General features: G+C 43.6%; 1 protein-coding gene across 2 annotated transcripts in view; it reads left to right on the forward strand.

The window, feature by feature from the left end:
- The window catches only part of LOC124777664 (transmembrane protein 135-like), a 112,784-nt gene that overhangs the window by 71,506 nt on the left and 19,174 nt on the right, over positions 1 to 22,104 (forward strand). The window lies entirely within an intron of this gene.

Here is a 22,104-nt window from a genome sequence, read left to right on the forward strand (position 1 = left end):
AATATCTAGCTGAAATGTCCATAGTTTTGTTATCATCACATGTTTAATTTTGCAGTGTTGATAACAAGGGTACCCCAAAAAATGGGAGCTGCTGCAACAGTTCATGTAATTAAATTAAAAACTGCAATAATGTTTACAATAGCATTCTGTGTGCCATTGTCTAAACTCACAGTACATTCTGTGCAGTTATTGCTGCTACTTGTATGTAATTTATATACTATTTAGCCTGCAGTTCTGTGTAGTTTTATATATGCTTATTTCCTTTACCTTTTGCATTCTCTTGTCTTGCTTTTCAATTATGAAGTGCGAACTGCAGATGCTTTGTTCAGTTTTTGTCAACCACTAGTCTTGGTATTCCAGAACTGGTGACTGTTAAGAAGGTGCCCTTGTTTCATCATTTGTTTTCAGACATCAAAATGACTTTTTTTTTGTTCTCACCATGTTTCATGCTAATCATTCCATCTTTGCAGTCTCACTAGAGTGTATATTTGTGATTCTGTTTCGCAACTTCTTCTGCAATTTTTATCTTTTAGGATTCCTTCTGGTACTAGTTATTCACTTTCAACCAGAATATTCAGATGGTACCTTCAAAATCTTCTCAATCTCAGTATTGGTCAAAAACTTTGACATATTTATCAGAAAAACGCACTGCTAGCACAACAATAAACCTGCAAAAACTCCAATTCCGTGTGTCAGTGCAGTGGTTTTGAACAAGTAAGGGTTGTCTGTGAGATTGCCAAAATAGTTTGAGAAACATCCACACAATGGCAGTACCATACAGAGGCCAGTTCACAGTTCACCAAGCCCAATTAGAAGTCAAGAGTGCAGTAAAAGCAATGTGAACTGAGGAAGATGAGTGGAGCTCGAGCTTGGGACGCTTGCAGCGTGCCCACCACAGAGCTATGCTCAAGCTAGGGCTTAGTATTTACCACTAGCAGTGGATTATTGTAGACGTTATGGCTGCATTCAGCTACGTCATTGTCAATCATCTTTTGTATCTCTTCACTCTCTGCAGTCCTAAGATTCATCAGTAATGGATAGGACTCACAAAAGAATCTTCCATACATATTCCATAATTGTTAACTGTTGAATTTTATCCATAATGGATGCAGTTGAACACCGACTGTTTCTTTATAGGGTAGAGAGTAATAATTGCTACCATTGGCAACAGATTTTATTTAACATATGAACTGCTTCGGGCTTTTGTCCATCTTCTGGTAGTTTACATTCATTTACATGTTTCCAGCACTCAGTGTTGGATTGCACTGTTGACAAAAAAAATGAATAATGTGATGATGACAAAAGACACAGCTGAAACAATTGGAAGTGGCTAAGCAACATGGATTGAAAAAATATTATTTTACTTACATATAGTTGTTGTATCTGTATTGTTTCCACATTACAGTTATAAAAATTTTTACAATGACAGTAACATGTTGAAAAATATTATTGTAGTATCTATATTGTCGCCCTATAAAACTTTTTACAAACATATTTTGAATTTGTACACATCAACTGCATATTAGTCAACATGTTAAGTATTGGTACGTCCATATTATGCGTTTGATACAGTAGTGGCACTTAAGATGTTAGTAACTTCATAAGCACATGCATTCGCAACATCTAGCATGTTTACATTGGAAAACAGAAACCAGCCCTGTGTTGTGACTGATAATGGTTATTAATCTACACCCTATAAAGGAACAGTCACAGAGTTCAGCTGCACCCATCATGGATAAAATTCACTTCATGTTGCCTAGCCAGGCATCATCATGAACTGTCAGAGCATTCAGAACATGTAAAATCAAGATACCGTATTTACTCGAATCTAAGCCGCACTCGAATCTAAGCCACACCTGAAAAATGAGACTCGAAATCAAGGGGAAAAAAAAATTCCCGAATCTAAGCCGCACCTGAAATTTGAGACTCGAAATTCAAGGTCAGGGAAAAGTTTTAGGCCACAGCTCCAAATCGAAACAAAGTTGGTCCATTTTAATACAAGACACAATTTAGGTCGAATGAATGACGATACAGCTACAGTAGTTTGGTTCGAGTCGTAAGCTTAGCAGTTAAGCTTTACCAGGTAGCCATTGCTATGCGCAAGGCGCTCCGTCCGTATTTATACGGGTACCCTTCCTTTTGCACGTGCTTTGTCTGGTTTAAATCGTTTGCTTATTTTGCTTTGATCTGATAAGTGTCGTTTTCTTTGTTATAGGTGTTTACGTCACTCTAAGCTGAAAATGCATTACTGAACTGTGTCATGCTTGTTTGTCGCATTCTGATAGTGCGTGTTTATGGCCTGTTGCCGCTCGCCGCATGGCTTGCTTTTGTGTGCGCAACCGCCGCTTACAAAAAAAAGGGAATCGTCTCAGTAGCGAAACAATGGCAAGAGACTGCTATTTTTTGTTACTTACACCACTGCTTTCTTTGATAATGATAAGCAAGAACCAAATAATAGACTGCGTATGATAAATGATGTTCTGAACGAGAGTGTAGCGAAAATTTTTCTCCGTTTGAAAATCTTTGCTGGCGTCTCTTTAGTACATTACATTCTGCACAGAAATTAGAGTCATCTTAGATTTAAAAATCTAGTCAGTTGCCGTGCTTCATTTCTGACTGTATCACTATTAGGCATAAGAATAATACGAATATAAACATGACACGATACGTATACTCTTCCGCGTTTACTGTTGTCTCACTCTAGTTTCGTAGTTTATTAGGCAGACAGGATTTAAATTAGATAGCAGCAAACACGAAAAAATACATGGCAAAATGTTTATATTCGTATTATTCTTATGGTGAAGAGAATACTGCATGTGATTCACAATTCATCAAGTTCCTATTAGCAACCATCTCTTCTCACAGGTAGGAAAAAATTCAGAACGTGGAGTTGGCCTTATTGACAAACATCCCAAACAGTCTTGCCAGTCGGATTTTCGTAGTACATTGAAATGCTGCTACATTCGAAGATGAACAATACGGAATTTGTATTTACTTCGTTGGATAATGTATGAAAATGCAGTGGTCGAAACTCGAGGCGGAGAAGGAGAAGAAAAGCTCGTCTTCCACGTGTTTTTTTTTTTACTGACGCAGAGGTTTTGGCGCCAGTATTTATCTTTGTGCCTACAAAGCATACCTGTGTAGCGCTACGTATATTCGATGGCAGAAGTTAGTTGTGGCAGCGCATTTCAACATTTTTCAGAACTTCCGCTTGCTTTGCACTCGATTCTAAGCCGCAGGCGGTTTTTTGGATTACAAAAACCGGGAAAAAAGTGCGTCTTAGATTCGAGTAAATATGGTAATGAAGCCCATTCAAGCCATCAGATTTAACAAAAAACAGTTTTTGTCTGAAGTAATACTTAATTACATTAAAAATAATGTAAGGAGGCCCACTCAGTCAGCCAAAATTTGCAAAATCAAACTGAAATTATATGGTTAAAATCTGAAATCAAATCATTAATGGTTTATTAATGCGAAGATACACTTAACAAGCAAATGCCCAAACAGCACTTGGCAGTAAACAACTCCTTAACTCCCATTCAGTTCATTTACATTTTAGATAAAATTAGTGACGAGGAGAGCAAAGAACAACTAGTTGTATCAGCTAGACATTATCAGAAATACTTGCTCTCAGTTCTTACAAAAGAAACTATAATCTCCACTCACGCATACAAATGTTTTATGACAAGGTGATAAACACCGCCACTATCACATTTGATAAAGATGAAACTAACGTACTTGCGAAAGGCCTCAAACATATTCCACTGGCCCAATAACAGCAATATCAAATATTTAATTGTGATTTTTGAGCAGGAGATTGTATTAAACATGATGATGGCTTTCAACTGGATAAGGCATGGGACCTGATGATTTCTTTACCTTAAGGGCTAAAGACATGTACAGTGACAGTTAATTTTGTTAATTTGACATCTGAATTTTAACTCCATGAACCCGCATTCCGACGGAGAGCACACATGTAGTATCACTATTATGCATGTGCCTGCACACTGTATATGGAGTCATATTCAAAGAGAGCAAGAAACTCGACAGAGGTTGCTCATGTAGTGCCTTGCCTTTACGCCTGCATCTCTGCACCAATTGGTATAAAATTAGCGATGTGAACTAAAAATCTCCAGTGCAAAACACTCACCTGAGGATGATTGAACTGTTGTCAACCATCATATCATGACGGATGATGGACACCATCCAGCTGCAATCTTGAAACTTCATGGAATAAGGATTAAATTGTCTGCTCTAAAATGGTGTGTGACTCAGTGAAAATAAACAGTAATGAACAGATAAGTATTGGGTTTAAAGTTAAGGACATCATACACAAGAACCTACAAAACCAAAAACTTGCACAGTTGCGCAAAAAATGACTCCAAACTGCTTATGTACAGTAATAGAAAACTGAAGACAGGGTTCTGTAGTGAAATCTGACAAAGGTAATTCAGATGTTATGTATGATTCTTAATACATCAACAGACTTTGGAATTTTTTCATAAAAACAACATACATGAAGTGCAAAGTGAACCCGCATCCAAATTCAAGCCCAGCTAAGGAAACTATTGATACCTTGTGATTTCCTGTTATGTGACTCTGATATCCTAAAATGCCTTGTCATGAACCTGCCAGCACCAAAACTACGTCCGTAACCAAACATTTAAAGTCTAATTGCCCTATACTTCCAGTAGTTAAACTCTAGTGGAAGTAGTCCTGCATATTTTATCACCAAGAAGCTAAAGGATGGTCTCAGCAATATTTATACGTATCAAAAGAATTTCTCAATTAAGAATAACTGTGATGTTATGGAAGATATCGAAGACATATCAATACCAGACGGTGCAATAACTGCTTCAGTGGACATCGTAAACCTTTACAGCAATGTACCTATTTGTAAGATTAGATTAGATTAATACTAGTTCCATGGATCATGAATACGATATTTCGTAATGATGTGGAACGAGTCAAATTTTCCACAATCCAGATACTTAATGACTACTAAAACACAAAGAAGTTATCCATTACTGATGTATATGAATTCATTGAACTGCTAGAACTAACTCTGTCACATAATAACTTCATTACTGCCAATAAAATTTGTAAACAAGAAGATGGTCTTCCAATGGACAGCAGTTTGCCAGGAATCCTTGCAGGTATTTACATCAATCGCATAGAAAATCAGTTCTTCTGGTTAGAATGTTCATTTATAGATAAAATAATTTATTACAAAAGGTATATTGATGATACCATTATCCTCTACAATGGTACGATTGAGGAGATTGTAAAACTTACAAATGCTCTCAGTAGCATGCACAGCAACATGAACTTCACCGTGGAGCATCAAGTGGATAAAGGAATAATTTTCTTGATCTTACAGTTCTAGTTTAAATAACAGACATGCCTTTCAAATTTACTGAAAACCCATCACCATGATGTTGTCATAAGCAACTTGTTATGTCATCCAATACAACACAGAATTCCTGAGAGCTGTCCTTAATCATATACCTAGAAGTACATCTCAGCCCTCTCGATGAACAAAACGAAATTAACATTATCAAAGAAACTGCACATCAGAATGGATACAGTCCAGATATAATTGATAAACTTCACAACAAAATCAAAAAGAAACCATGCACGAACATCTGCCAACTCTTCTGGTTTAGACAGGTGAAACCTGATTTTCCACATTTTCTCCCGCCTCCAGATTACGCCATTATTTCTCCCAATTTTTAGCTAATTACTGTTAAATCTAAGATACTTGTTTTGGAAACCTGTGACTTCAGTTTTTTTGCCAATGATTGGAAGCCCTTCCTCCCATTAGTGTTTTTAATTGATATACGTATCAAAGTGTATGGGAATCAAGAATTCGCATGCAGCCTGTACAATGACTGTTATTTTTCCCCTCTTCCCGTGCATTTTGTAGAATCTAAACTCATATTGCTCAGTGTTGTGCTCTGTTTGGACTTGTGTTTGAGTGTTGTCATTGTGCTAAGTGAAGATGATTATTATCCAGTGTTTTTGTGGTTGGACACTGTTCTTCGGTAGTCATACATTTTTTTTCTAAAACCTTAAAACATCACAACATAATACTGATTACCTGGGGAATGCTACCAATAGAGGGTATGGAATCAATATTTTGGATAGTTCTAGTGTTTTCACTTGTGGTTTTATAGCCATTGTATAACTTTGTGGCATCATAGGGAGAAACTCACACAGTTTTCTCGAAATTATACTGAAATGAGTCATGGGTTTTGATCATTCGACCTACTCATTTTTAAAATTGAATCTCCTGATTTCTGGTTTTTCTTTTTTGAAGGTTGGCAGGTATGTGTACACCTCCTAAATCAGATTTACAAGAACAAAGAAATGCATTTGCCTGCATTCTCTTTATAGGAAAAATTCCATACCAAGTTGCTAACCTTTTCCATAACAGTGATACTCTGGTATTCTTCAGCACTAACATTGACAGCATTACATCATTCACTGCAGTAAGACAAACAGCAAATCAGGTATTTACAAATTTTAATGTGACAACTGCCCACATTTCTACATAGGACAAACAGAAAGTAGTCTTACTGTAAGATACCAAGAACCATGTGGGTGCCTTCCAGCTAAATAACTTTGGTGCAGAATTGTTCTAAGAAGGCTGTAGAACATAAAGAGATGGGTCAGTTCGTACCACTCTGACCCCCCCCCCCCCCCCCCCCCCTTCCCCCGAGAAGGACACCTCATCCAAATGGCATTGCAGGACAGATCTGCGTCCTCGTCGGCTCTGGCACAACAGAGGAAAAGTCTAACACATTCTACACTATCAGAGGTGACAGTCTTAATAGTCCGTTGCCATTTATTGTGGTATGTGTTACATGTGTGTCGTCCGCTTCTCTGCCTCCCTTTGATGAATGTGCAGAAACATGCTAGACAGCAGTGGTGTATGGAACAATGTCACTGGGGACAGGAGTAGCATCAGATAGTGTTTTTAGACAAATCCAGGTTCTGCTGAAAATGATTGCCACATTTTGGTTCACTGGAGATGGGGGGGAAGTGGCATCACAATGACTGCATTCGCACAAGACATACAGTGCCAACTTGGCCTTATGGTGTGGGGTACTTTTGGGTACAACCACAAATCAGTGTTGGTGCATGTCCAGGGCACTGTGACCAGTGTGAAATACATGAATGACATCCTATGACCCATAGCCGTACCCTTTCTGCGCACCACTTCAGATGCCATTTTTCAGCAAGACAATGCAAGACCACTTGTTGCTGCACAAACACGTACCTTCTTGGTGACACAGGATGTCAGCCTTTTGCCCAGGTCCACCAGATCACCAGACTTGTCGCCAATCGAAAATGTGTGGGATATGGTGAAACGACAGGTGCCAACCACTATGGATGAACTTTGGAACCAGGTGAATGCAGCATGGATGTCTATACCACAGGTCGTTATTCCGTCAATTCCATCCCACACAGAACAATTTATCAGGGGGTGTGGCAGATCCTGTTCCAATTAGGCAACAATACACATGCTGAACTGAGGTGACTGATGCTGAATTTACTAACGTACATGTCCTGTGAATATATGTCCTATCTCTAGTTGTTCAAGTTGTTTTGTTTTTCCTGAATACGAGTGTATACGCAAGTACAATAATAATTTTCAGCATATACTTAGCCATTTACAATTGTTGCAGTTGTGTCTGGTCATCATCACATTATTGGTTTTTTACTTAAACAGTGAACTTCAACATTGAACATGGAAACATGTAAATGAATGTAAACCATATGAAGATGTGCAAAGTGAGAAATTAGTTGTGTATTAAATAAAATTATCCTCTATTATGACTGGCAGCAGTTATCCCTGTTTATTCGAAAATGCCTCTTTATCTTTTAATAAAATACCTTCAGATTGAGATTTTTGTTCTTTTGGCAATACAGGCGACTCTATCACTGTTAGTTTGCTGTAACTCAATAACTCTTTTTTGATTGTTCTATTTCACCTACCACAGTAAAATTAGCAGAAGCCACTAAATGAATATGGGTCAATCCACGTCAAATCACCGAATTGCGGAACATTTTCCCTCTCGACCATCATGGATTTCAATGAAATTTCATGTGAATATTCACACGTCTCCCCAGTTAACTCTGGTAATGTTTAATGTTCATCGAAGGAATACTGGCTGAGGTATAGTCACTTGTTTGACACCATGCGTGATTTGCGCAGAGTGAGTGTGAATTTCAGGCAACTTTGAGCTGTTATATCTAGGGCAATATTTTGTTGAAAGAAATGAAATTTGGCAGTCTTGTATGACTTTAAGTGTTCTCTTAAGAATAATAATGTAAAGAATATTGTGAACCATGTTCAGCCAGAAAATTTTAGGCAAAATTGCCGGGAAAAATCGACGCCTGAAAAACATCCGGAAAATGCATTGGATTTTCCATTGTGTGCCAACAATACCTGAAAATGATGGACAAATTTGAAGGAATGTACCATGACAATGGTTTACTGTGTTTTGTTGGATGCATTTTTTCATTTGTGTAGTGACAAATAATGTCTCACTATGTTGGGGTTGTTCATGATGACAATGTTTACAGTTAACGCCATCATTGTATCTCACTTGCTGCCTACCACAGAAGTGGTTGAAGTAAATAATCACTTGCCGTCTGGCAATTATAAGAATTTTGTGTAGCCACAAAAATGAATTGTTGTGGAATGGAACTTTTTTGGCACTAGCCACAGGAAATCTGTGTGTGACGGGATTGATAGCACAACCCAGTAAGCCTATAAACATCAACAACAAATTAAATATTGACACCAAAAGCTCTGTTTAACTTTTGCAACCAAGATAAACATGGCATCAAGTTCTGAAAAAAGAAATCAAAGAAAGCAAAAAGTTTCAGGAAGAAAGAAGACAAGATCATCATCAGTTAACCACTTGATTCGAGCTTGGGCCTTATCAGCAAAGTTTCTAAATTTTGTTGCCAGGATAGCTAATGTGATCATGCTAAGCCTTATGTATGATAATGAATGGTGGACTGGCAACATATTTGACATATCAACAGAACAAAAATGATGCACTAACGAAATTTATGCATTGTCAAGGCCCACACATTCATTTTATTGGCCTGGAAGACAGGATGCTTGTTGGGTACAAGTACAACACCTCATTTTCATGCTCTCTGTTATTTCAATGCCACCATCTTGCTGCCAGTATCAATTTCCAATGAACTGTAGAAAGTGGCTCAAAAATTTTGAAAAATATAAATGAGAATATTGAGAAGTTTAAAATCGAAATTGATGTACTTCTTGCTTGCCATCTATGCGAGATACTCCTACCAATTTTGAGAATAGCAGATAAGGTACGTAGAAAATGGCTTTGTTAGCAGACAGGTCCCACCACAAGGCTTTGGAACCTAAATTAAGACCCCTATGGTGATGGTGTTACTGGTTCATGTTTTTGTACCAGTAGTGACAATGTTAATGCCACAATATAGTGAGATATTACTTGTCTACGATGAAACACGGACAACAGGTTGCTGCAATGTAGCCTGTTGCCGTGGTAAATTCCCTCAAATTTGTCCATCATTTTCAGGTATTGTTAGCATGTATTAGAAAATCAAATATGGTTTTCTAAATACTTGAAAACATGCTCTCTCCAACCGTGATTAGTTTGAAATCAGTTATGGAAAACAAATTACCTAAAAGAAAGTTAAGTATGATCTATTTTGTAATTTTTTATGAAAATAACGTTTGAACTGATTTTGTAGAAATTTAGAAGTCAGTACATTGGAAAATCTTATGTTGCTAAGTTGTAGTATTCAGAGTTCCATACCTATCATGCCTTCAATCAATGAGATATAATAAGCCGAAGTTTTCTGGCTATGTTGCCTGAATTTACGAAGTATTGCCAGCCAATCTTGAAAAATAAACCCACGCGACTGGTGGGTGGAGGCTTAAAATATGTTCAATGAGGCTGGTTTTGAAGCTTTAATAGAAAATGGTATTTGTAAAAGAAGTGTTGAATGTGGCCATGTTTAGTTTTTCACAAAACCATCATCTTTTTGATGAATTTGTTGACTATAGGAAAATACTAGGTGAATTAAATTTTGTATTCCTCATCCTTGTGCTACCAAGCTATTGTGTATTGTGTTAAATGTTCACCATACATTTACTCCACGAGATATAAGAATCTGAAGTTTACTTTTTTTTGTGCTGTGATTTTCATCTCCAACTTTGATTCAAATTATCTAACATTGTCAGCCCATGTTGGATAATCAAATAACGTTTTTTGTATTTAAAATGATGGTCTTTCTAGTGAGCTCAGTTTGGAGAGTCTTATAGAACATGGTTCGTTTGCAAAATCAGGTCAAAAGTACTGCATTTTTGACCTTTTTACAAAATCAACTTTGCACTTAAAAAGTGTTGGAAAGTGGTATATAAATGAAACTTTATTTTGGAGAACCTTTTGTTATCAAGTTAGTGCATGCCAAGTTTCATCAGGGACTAATTCCTGAGACACAAGAAGCCAAACTTGGAAATTTTTTTTATGCAGTTTTGCCTAAAATTTTCTGGCCGAATGTGGCTCGTAAATTGCTTTCCATTATTATTCTTAAGAGAATGCTGTAAATTGTACAAGATGACCAAATTTAATATCTTTCAACAAAATGTTACCCAAGATATAACAGCTCAGAGATGCCAGAAATTCACACTTGTTCTGTGCAAAGTCGCACATGAAATCAAATAAGTGACTACATCTCGGCCAGTACCTTTTTGACGAATGTTAAACATTACCAATGATCATAAAAAAGCTGCATCGCTTGGCTAGCTTTCGGAATGCACTTCCTTTTTTCAAGCTTGTAGGAAAAACGTGCACACAAACAAACGCACAATCACATATATGCACACTCCTGTCTCCCTGCTTAGTCGACTGCCAGCGGTGAGTGTACTGTGTTGGGATCTGGATGTTGGTTGGGGTGGGGAGAGGGATGAAGAGACATGGAAGGCAGGGATGGGGTTGGGGGGAAGCACCTACTGGCTTGTGGGAGAGTGGGGAGCCATCTGTGGGATAGCTAGGGTGCAGGTAGAGGGGCCGGGTGGCAGGTGGGTGGGAATGCAGTCTCATAGATTAGGGCATGAAATAATGGCACACAACGAGCTGTGGGAACAAAAATTGGGGAGGGCACTGGGGCAGGGGCAGGGGATGGTGCGTGCGCGGACGCACGCACGCGCGCGCGCGTACACACACACACACACACACACACACACACACACACACACACACACACACACACAGAGTATTGGATGGGGAAGGGGAATGAGTGTGGGGGCAGTGAGTTACTTAAGTTTAGGCCATGAAGATTACGGGTGTGAAAGATGTGCTGTAAGCATAGCTCCCATCTGCGCAGCCCAGAAAAGCTGGTCGTGGTATGGAGGATCCAGATGGCACGGGTTGTGAAGCAGGCACTGAACTCTCGCGTGTTGTACTCTGCTGTGTATTGTGCCACAAAGTGGTCTACCTTGTTTGTGGCAACAGTTTGGCAGTGGCATTCATTCTAGTTGACAGCTGTTTGGTTGTCATACCAATGTAAAATGCTGTGCAGTGGTTACAGCAGAGCTGGTATTTGACGTGGTTACTTTCACAGGTGGCCCGGCCTCTGATGGGATGAGATACCATATTTACTCGAATCTAAGCCGCACTTGAAAAATGAGACTCGAAATCAAGGAAAAAAATTTTTCTCGAATCTAAGCCACACCTGAAATTTGAGACTCTAAATTCAAGGGGAGAGAAAAGCTTTAGGCCGCACCTCCAAATCGAAAGAAAGTTGGTCCATTGTAATATGAGACACAATTTACGTCGAATGAATGACGATACAGCTACAGTTCTTTGGTTCAAGTCGTAAGCTTAGCAGTTAAGCTTTACCAGGTTGCCATTGCTATCCGTCAGGTGCTCCGTCCGTATTTATACGGGTACCCTTCCTTTTTCACATGCTTCGTCTGGTTTGAATTGATTGCTTATTTTTCTTTGACCTGATAAGTGCCTTTCTCTTTGTTATAGGTGTTTACGTCACTCTAAGCTGAAAATGCATTACTGTACTGTGTCATGCATTGTTTGTCACATTCTGATAATGAGTGTTTGTGGCCTGTCGCCGCTCACGGCATGGCTTGCTTTTGTGTGTGCTACCGCCGCTTTTTTTTTTTTTTTTTTTAAAGGAATTGTCTCATTAACGAAACAATGGCAAGAGACTGCTATTTGTTGTTACTTACACTGCTGCTTTCTTTGATAATGATCAACAAGAACCAAGTAATAGACTGCGTATGATAGAAGATGTTCTGAATGAGAGTTTAGTGAAAATTTTTCTCCGTTTGAAAATCTTTGCAGGTGCCTCTTTATTACATTACATTCTGCACAGAAATTAATCATCTTAGTTTTAAAAATCAAGTCAATTGCCGTGCTTCATTTCTGACTGTATCACCATTAGGCATAAGAATAATACGAATATAAACGTGACATGATATGTATATTCTTCCACGTTTGCTCTTGTCTCACTCTAGTTTCGTAGTTTATTAGGCAGACAGGATTTAAATGAGATAGCAACAAACACGAAACAGTACATGGCAAAATGTTTAAATTCATATTATTCTTATGGTCAAGAGAATACTGCATGTGATTCACAATTCATAAAAGTTTCTTTTAGCAACAGTCTCTTCTAACAGGTAGGAAAAAATTCAGAACGTAGAGTTGGCCATATTGACATGCATCCAAAACAGTCTTGCCAGCCGGATTTTCATAGTACATTGAAATGCTGCTACATTCGAAGATGAACAATATGGAATTTGTATTTACTTCGTTGGATAATGTATGAAAATGCAGTGGTCGAAACTTGGGGCGGAGAAAAAAGCTCGTCTTCCACGTGTTTTTTTTTAATTTACTTACTGACGCAGAGGTTTTGGCGCCAGTATTTATCTTTGTGCCTGCAAAGCATGAATGTGTAGCGCTACATAGATTCGACGGCAGAAGTTAGTTGTGGCGGTACCTACCAACATTTTTCAGAACTTCCGCTTGCTTTGCACTCGATTCTAAGCTGCAGGCGGTTTTTTGGATTACAAAAATTGGAAAAAAAAGTGCGGCTTTGATTCGAGTAAATATGGTAAGCACGTGATAGGACTGGAGTAGGTGGTGCTGGGTGGTTGGATTGGGCAGGTCTTTCTGATCTTCCACAGGGGTATGATCCTGTGGCATGGTTTTCGGGGTGGGAGTGGCATAAGGATGGATTAGAATGCTGGGGAGGTTGGATTGGCGGCATAACACTTTTTTTTGGGGGGGGGGGGGGGGGGGAAGGGGGAGTTGGAAGTATCTTGGGTAGGATGTCCCTTCATTTCAGGGCATCATGATAGATAATCAAAGCCCTGACATGGTTTAGTCATTACAGTCTGGGGTGGTATTGGGTGACAAGTTGTGACGCGTCTTTGTGGTTGGTTCTTGGGATGGATCTGAGGATCAAGTGTGTGTGAGGATATAGCACGGGAGATCTGTTTGTGAATTATGTCAGGAGGGTATTGGCTGTCTGCGAAAGCCTGTGTGAGGATGCGGCTACCATGAGTGGTCAGGTTGTATGGGAGGGATTTTTTGGCATGGAAGGAGTGGCAGCTGGCTGTCTAAAGTGCAGGTACTGTTGGTGATCGCTGGGTTTGATGTTGACTGAGGTGTGGATGGAGCCATCTGAGAGGAGGAGATCGACCTCTAGGAAGGTGGCATGATGGGTGGAGGAGGACCACGAGAAGTGGATGGGAGAGAAAGTGTTGAGGTTATGGTGGAATGAAGATAAGGTGTCTTGGCATTGGATCCAGATTATAAAGATATCATCAATAAACCAGAACCAGACCAGGGGTTTGTGGTTTTGGGAAGCTGAGAATGTTATGGGAAGGTGCCATGCGGGTGCCCATACCTGTGCCACGAAATTGTTAGTATAAATTCCCTTCAAAGGTGAAGTAGTTGTGGATTAGAATGTGGTTTGTTAAATGTACAAGGGATGAAGGGGCAGAGGTGGAATCTGCAGGACACTGGGAGAGGTAGTGTCCAGTCATGGCAAGGCCATGGACATGAGGGAAGTTGGTGTGTAGGGAGGTTGCATCAACAGTGACGCGTAGGAATCCATGAGGTAAGAGTGTGGAGAGCGGATGCAGGAAGTGGTTGGTACCTTTAATGAGGGAGGCTAGATGTTGGACAATTGATTGAAGATGTTATCTTGATTATCTGTCATCATGCCATGAAATGAGGGAAATCCCACCCAAGATACTTCCAACCCTTACCAAAGTGGTGTTCTGCTGCCTACCCAACCTCCACAACATCCTAGTCCATCCCTACATTGCTCCCTCTCCCAATCCCCTGCCACAGGGATCATATCCCTGTGGAAGGCCCAGATGCAAGACCTGTGCAGTCCACCTACCCAGAACCTCCTACTCTAGTCCCATCGCAAGTTTATCCCATCCCATCACAGGCCAGGCCACCTACGAAAGCAGCCATGTTATGTACCAGCTTTTCTGCAATGACTGCACAGCATTTTGCATTGGCACGACAACCAACCAGCTGTCAACTAGAATGAATGGCCACTGCCAAATTGTTGGCAAAAACAAGGTGGACCATCCAATGGCATAATATGCAACAGAGCATACCATGCGAGATTTCAATGGCTGCTTCACAAACAATGCCATCTGGATCCTTACCACCACTACCAGCATTTCTCCCCCCCTGCGGGTTAGGGGGTCAGAATAGGCCTGCGGTATTCCTGCCTGTCGTAAGAGGTGACTAAAAGGAGTCTCAACTGTTTCGGCCTTTCATGCGATGATCCCCTAAGGGTTTTGACCACTACCCTTTCAGAATTTTTTGATTAGTGCTTACCATTTGGGGAAGGACGCCTGATGTGGTGCATTCTATATCCATCTTGCCCTGCGATCTGGCATATTCGTTATTGTCATGGAGATGGACTTACACTGAGCTTCTGGCCACATCGGCTGCAGTACGATCCAGGTAGCCTACATTCCGTCCATTGTGTACTTCCATCTTTACTCCCTTTATTAATGGATATTCGACACCCGACAACCAGCACGGCAGCCAGTCCGTTGTGGTGGGGTTGTCATGTACCCTCTTGGTGGTAGCCCCCTGACTACACAGGGATCACACCCGCTGCTGCCTGAGCTGCTACCTCCCCACATATGCCAAGGAGTAGATGCCTATCCCTCTGGGGCATCGGGACTCCCAGCAAAAGCCATCCTGCCAGGTGGTCTTTGCTGTGGGTGGGTGGCGCCTGTGGGGAGAGCCCCTGGTCGTAGTGGGTGGCATCGGGGCGGATGACCCGCAATGAAGTGTGGTAAATCATCTCTCGCTGGTGGGCCTCCACCAGCAGTCTCTAAGCGATCGAGGTCTAACCTCAACGGCAAGAAATATGAACCAAGATCATTTCCCTCCCTGGCCACTTCATGGGAGGAATGTATGGCTAAAGAAGGCAGTGGAGACTATTCACCCTGGTACCTCATGTGTACCGCGAGTTGATGGAGAATCATTCATGTCGACCAAGCCCCAGTTTTTTTGTGGAGCATTTAGAGGACAAGTTCGGGGAGGTGGAGGGCTTGTCCAAAATGCGCTCTGGTTCAGTTCTCATCAAAACAGCATCCTCTGCCCAGTCACGGAGGTTGCTCGCTTGTTACAAGTTGGGGGATGTTTCAGTTAGCATCACACCCCATAAGAGTCTCAACATGGCCCAGGGTATTATCTTCCACAGGGATCTTCTTCTGCAGTCCGACGATGAACTGCGCGCACAACCTAGAACGACGAGGTCTTCACTTCGTCCAGTGCATCCCTCTGGGTCCGAAGGATAATCAGGTAGCCACCGGTTCCTTCAACTTGGCCTTCGAGGGTGATGTCTTACCCAAAAAGGTTAAGGTGATGGTTTACGGTTGTGATGTGAAGCCATATATCCCTCCTCCAATGCGGGTGTTTTAAATGCTGGAAGTTCGTGCACATGTCATCCCGCTGTACTTCCAGCATCATGTGTCGAGATTGTGGACGTCCTTCGCATCCCAATACTCCATGTACCCCGCCTCCTATCTGTGTTAACTGCGGGAACACCATTCCCCCTGTTCGCCAGACTGCCGGGTCTTCCAGAAAGAACGGAAGATAATGGAATATAAGACCTTGGACTGCCTGACCTATGCCGCTGCTGCAACAATGGTTCTCGCCATCATCACATACGGTTGGCTCTAAGATCGGTCAGCATCCAACGGCCCCCTTGATTGTGGGGGCACTTCACTCCTGTTGCTCCTGCTCCATCTACTTCAGGGGCATCCCCCCCCCCCCCCCCCCCCCCCCCCCCCCCAACCATCAGGGACGCCAGTCCCCACTTCTAAGCTGGAGAAGCGTCCGGCTTCTCCTCGCTCGGAAGGGATCCCTTGGGTCACTCCCTTCCCACGTTCCTACCAGCGGCACAGCAGACACCCACCAGTGGCTGAAGAAGCCCACACGCCGCTGTCGGTCGTCGAGCTTCGCGCTCATCTTCGGTCCCAGAGACTGACTCCAATAAGCCCTCCCAGCAACGGCAACCTAAGGAACAGCGAGAGAAAGTGACATTGAAGACCCATAAGACCAAGGCACCCTACTCCACCGCTACCTACAAGCTCTGCGTCTGAGGATGAGGTGGAGATTCTTGTGTCCACTGAGGACCCTCGATCTCGCCAGTCCCTCAGGTGCAATGGATAGCACTTGCACAGGTGCTCCATCGGAGACAGCTGGTGGCCCAGCGGCATAATCTGCCTCTCCAGTCCCTTCACAACCTTTCTGAGCCATGGACAATATCATCCTCCAGTGGAACTGCAGCGGTTTCTTCCACCATCTAACTGAGCTCCGTCAACTTATCAGCCTTCACCCATTCTTCTGCATTGCTCTTCAATACACTTGGTTTCCAGCTATGTGAACCCCCCGCCTTCCGTGGCTATCGGGGTTGTTATAAGAACCGGGCAGCTTATGAAAGGGTGTCTGGTGGCATCTGCATCTATGTCCTTCACCCACTTCACAGCGAGTCTGTCCCTCTACGAACACCGTTAGAGGCTGTCGCTGTTCGGGTGTTGACGCCACAGGCTGTTACCGTCTGCAGTCTTTACCTTCCACCAGATGGTGATATCGCACAGTATGTCCTGGCTGCGCTGATAGCCCAATTGCTGCCACCTTTCTTGTTACTGATCGACGTAAATGCCCATAACCGTCTGTGGGGTGGGTCAGTGGCAACGGGTCGAGGCGCCACCATTGAGCATGTATTGGCACAGCTCGATCTTTCCATTTTAAATGATGGTGCCTTCACACATTTCAGTGTGGCGCTTGGCACGTACTCCACCATTGACCTTTCGATCTGCAGCCATAGCCTCTTACCATCTGTCCAATGGAGAGTGCATGATGACCTGTGGGGTAGTGACCATTTTCCGATCTTTCTGTCACTACCACAGCGTCAGTCTTCTGGGCGCCCTTGCAGGTGGGCTCTGAATAAGGCTGACTGGGACTTGTTCTCCTCCACTACTGCTATTGAGCCTCTCTCTAATGACGACATTGATGTGGTTGTCCACTCGGTCACCACCGGCATCGTTACTGCCGCAGAATCTGCCATTCCCCGTTCTTCTGGGTCCCCTCGGCGGAGGACTGTGCCTTGGTGGTCACCTGAGATCGCTGAAGCGGTTAAAGATCGCCGGCGGGCGCTCCAGCGTCACAAGCGACATCCCTCCGTAGAACACCTTCATCGCCTTCAAACGGCTGCATGCGTGGGCACGCCGCCTTATCCGCCAAGCAAGCAGGAGTGCTGAGAGCGGCATGTCTCCACCATTGGCCTCCATGTGTCTCCATTGCAGGTCTGGGCCAAGATTCGACGCCTCTATGGCTATCAGACCCCTGTTGGCGTCCCTGTGCTCTCACTGAATGGAGCCATTTGTACTGACTCCGACGTAATTGCAAACCACTTGGCAGAGCAGTTTGCTCTGAGTTCCACTTCAGCGAATTACCCACTAGCCTTCCGCTCCATTAAAGAGCGGATGGAATGTCGGAGCCTTTCATTTCGCACCGACCGTCCTGAATCCTACAATGTTCCATTCAGTGAGTGGGAATTTCACAGTGCCCTAGCCGCTTGCCCTGATACAGCTCCTGGGCCAGATCACGTCCACTGTCAGATGATGAAACACCTTTCAGTGGACTACCAGCAACACCTCCTCGACCTTTTCAACCGTATTTGGGTCGAGGGTGCATTTCCGTCGCAATGGCGGGAAAGCATTGTTATCCCCGTTTTGAAACCTGGCAAAAACCCTTTGGAGGTGGACAGCTACCGCCCCATTAGCCTCACCAATGTTCTTTGCAAGTTGCTTGAACGGATGATGAGCCAGCGGTTGAGTCAGGTACTCGAATCTCGGGGCCTTCTGGCTTCATCTCAGGGTGGATTCCGTAAAGACCGCTCTGCCGCCTACAATCTGGTGAGCCTGGAGTCAGCCATTTGTACAGCCATTGCCCGCCGTCAGCATCTGGTCGCTGCCTTTCGACATGCGGAAGGTGTTTGATATGACATGGCGTCATCACATCCTCTCTACACTTCATGATTGGGGTCTTCGGGGTCCGCTGCCGATTTTCATCTGAAATTTTCTGTCGCATCGAACCTTCCGCGCGCAAGTCGCGGCCTCCCATAGTTCCTCCCGAGTTCAGGAGAACAGGGTGCCACGGGAGAACAGGGTGCCACAGGGATCTGTTTTAAGTGTCTGCCTGTTTTTAATAGTAATTAACGGACTCACTGCGGCAGTGAGAATGTCTGTCTCAGCGCCCTTGTATGCTGACGACTTCTGCCTTTACTATAGCTCTATTGGCATTGCAGCTGCTGAACGTCAGCTGCAGGGCACTATCCGCAAAGCGCAGGCTTGGGCTGTAGTGCATGGCTTCCAGTTTTCGGCAGCCAAGACCTGCGTTATGCATTTCTGGCGGCGACGCACTGTTCACCCGGAGCTGCGGCTTTATCTTCCCGGCGAACTTCTTGCTGTGGTGGAGACAGATAGGTTTTTGGGTGTGGTTTTTGATGCCTGGTTGACTTGGCTCCCTCATATTCGGCAGCTAAAACAGATGTATGGCGGCATCTAAATACTCTGCGATGCTTGAGCCACACCAGCTGGGGCGCCGACCGATCTATTCTCTTAGGGCTCTACCAGGCATTAATCCAGTCTCGTCTGGATTATGGGAGCCTGGCTTATGGTTCAGCATCCCCTTCTGTGTTGCGGGTGCTGGACCCAATCCTTCACAGCGGGATCTGACTTGCCACTGGTGCTTTCTGGACCAGCCCTGTGGACAGCATACTTGTGGAGGCAGGTGTCACTGCACTGCGGTTACGGCGCCAATGTTTACTGGCCGCTTATGCTACGCATGTTTGTAGCTTGTCCGGGCATCCTAACTATTGTCTCCTGTTCCTGCTGCTGGTCGTCCATGTCCCAGATCGTCGGCCCCGGTTGGGTTGTACGATCGTGGTCCGTGTCAGAGAGCTTCTCTCCAGGCTTGGGGTTTTCCCTGTTCCGACTCTTTTCCGGGCCCCTCTGCATACACCCCCGTGATGTGTGCCCCGCCCTTGCCTTCAGCTCGAATTGGCACAGGGCCCGAAGGACTCAGTCCTTCCGGAGGCCTTCCGCCGCCACTTTTGTTCTCTCCTAGCCACGTATCAGGTCTCTGGTGTTGTTTACACTGACAGTTCGATGGTTGCTGGTCATGTAGGTTATGCTCTAACTCTAGGGGACCACTACGAACAACGTTCATTGCCGGCTGGCTGCAGCATTTTCACTGCTGAGCTGGTCGCCATCTGTCGTGCCCTAGAGTATATCCACTCCTGCTCAGGTGAGTCCTTCGTTATCTGTAGCGACTCCCTGAGCGGTTTATGAGCTATAGACCAGTGTTTCCCTCGTTCTCGTCTGGTGATAGCTATCCAGGAGTCCCTGCATACTCTTGCCCGTTGCGGCTGCTCTGTGGTCTTTATGTGGACCCCAGGCCATGTTGGGATACGCGGCAATGAAAATATTGACCAGCTGGTGAAAGAGGCCACCAGTAAACCATCTCTGGACATTGGCCTCCCGGCGCCTGATTTGCGAGCAATTTTCCGCCGCAAAATTTTCGAGCTTTGGGACACTGAATGGCGCAACCTGACCACGCCAAACAAACTCTGTCCTATCAAGGAAACGACGACTGTATGGCGGTCATCCTTGCGAGCCACTCGCAGGAACTCAGTAGTCCTTTGTCGGCTCCACATTGGCCACACCCGCTTGACACACAGGCATTTACTGCGGCATGAGGACCCGCCACTCTGTGGATGCGGGTCGGCTTTGACAGTGGTCCACATTTTGTTGGCCTGTCCACTTTTAACTATGCTCAGGTAGACGTTTGCGCTGCCTGATACGCTCCCTGCCCTTTTAACTGATGACACTGCCATGGCAGGCTTAGTTTTGCATTTTATTCGGGCAGGGGGTTTTTATCAGTTAATCTGAGTGTTTGTTATGTTCTTTTGTGTTGATTCTGGCCTTTGGCCTACGGTTTTAGACTTGAGTTTTTAATATGTTTCTCGGTGGTTGGCTTTTCCTTTTTTTTTTTTTTTCCTCAATGGTCTGCCAACCACCGTCACACTCTGTGTGATTTTAATTTGTTTTGTCTGATCTCTGTCTGAGTCTTTCTTGTCCTGTGTCGTCTGCCATCTTTTCTGTTGTTTGTTTTTTATTCTCTGTGAGTGATTTTAGTTTTTTGGAAAAAGGGACCGATGACCGTAGCAGTCTGGTCCCTTCAACCCCCACAAACCAACCAACCAACCAGCTTTTCTGAGCTGCGCAGGTGGGAGTTCTCCCTAAAGCAAATCTTTCACTCCTGTAACCTTCCTGCCCCCCCCCCCCCCCCCCCCCACCCAATATTGTGTGTGTGTGTGTGTGTGTGTGTGTGTGTGTGTGTGTGTACACCCATCCCCTGCCCCAGTGCCCCCACCTAATTTGTGTCCCCACCCACATGAGCTAGTTGTGTGCCATTATCTAACACCTTAGTATAGCAAATCGTGTGCCCACCTGTCTGCCACCTGCCCACTCTACCTGCGCCCATAGGTAGCCCACAAATGGCTCCCTACTCTCCCACAAGCTGCTAGATGCTTTCCTCCAACACTCTCCCACAAGCTGCTAGATGCTTCCCTCCAACCTCTCCCTGCCTTCTGCCTCTCTCCGTCCCGCACTCCACACCAGTACATTCACTGTGGGCCAGGAGAGAGCCGGCAGTTGACTGAGAACTGCGTGTTTGTGTGCATTTTTTCCCTACAAGCTTGGAAAAGGAAGTGCATTCCATAAGCTAGCCAAGCAATGCACCTTTTGTTTGTGTACCTATTGACAACACAATGCTTCTGCCTTTCGCTGAGTCATCTCCTTTATTCCTAAATAATTTGTAGTCTGTCAAACAAATACTTTTGGCACTTAAATTGCCTTATTTGCCTCGCAACACAAAAAAATAAATAATTGCAAACTGGTTTTAATACAGCCCATCCAAATATTTTTACATAGTTTGCTGTGTTGTGATGCTGAAGGAAAGCTGGATTGCTGAGCTGGGTGAATTACGTTGCAAGATGTGTCACCACAGCAGATGCTACTATTGCCCAGTGCCCTGGTGTAGTTGTGAAACTGATGCAACAATCTGTCCTTTTGTAGATCCAGCTGTCAGCCATCTGATTCATAGACTTTAATAAATTGATTTGCATAGTGGTAGTAGTTGTTGATTAATTTAATGATTATTCATTGAACAAGCAGTTCTTCTTAAATCAGTAGTGCCTGTAACAGCTTGTGCAGCATGCAATAATTTCGGTGGATGGGCACATTACTAAGAAAAACAGCACCATTTGTTTATAACTTTTTCTTTCAGAATTTTTTAATTTCTTCTTTATGTTCGTTAACTACACTCCTGGAAATTGAAATAAGAACACCGTGAATTCATTGTCCCAGGAAGGGGAAACCTTATTGACACATTCCTGGGGTCAGATACATCACATGATCACACTGACAGAACCACAGGCACATAGACACAGGCAACA

The sequence above is a fragment of the Schistocerca piceifrons genome, chromosome 1, assembly GCF_021461385.2.
Source record: "Schistocerca piceifrons isolate TAMUIC-IGC-003096 chromosome 1, iqSchPice1.1, whole genome shotgun sequence".
Lineage (NCBI taxonomy): Eukaryota > Metazoa > Arthropoda > Insecta > Orthoptera > Acrididae > Schistocerca > Schistocerca piceifrons.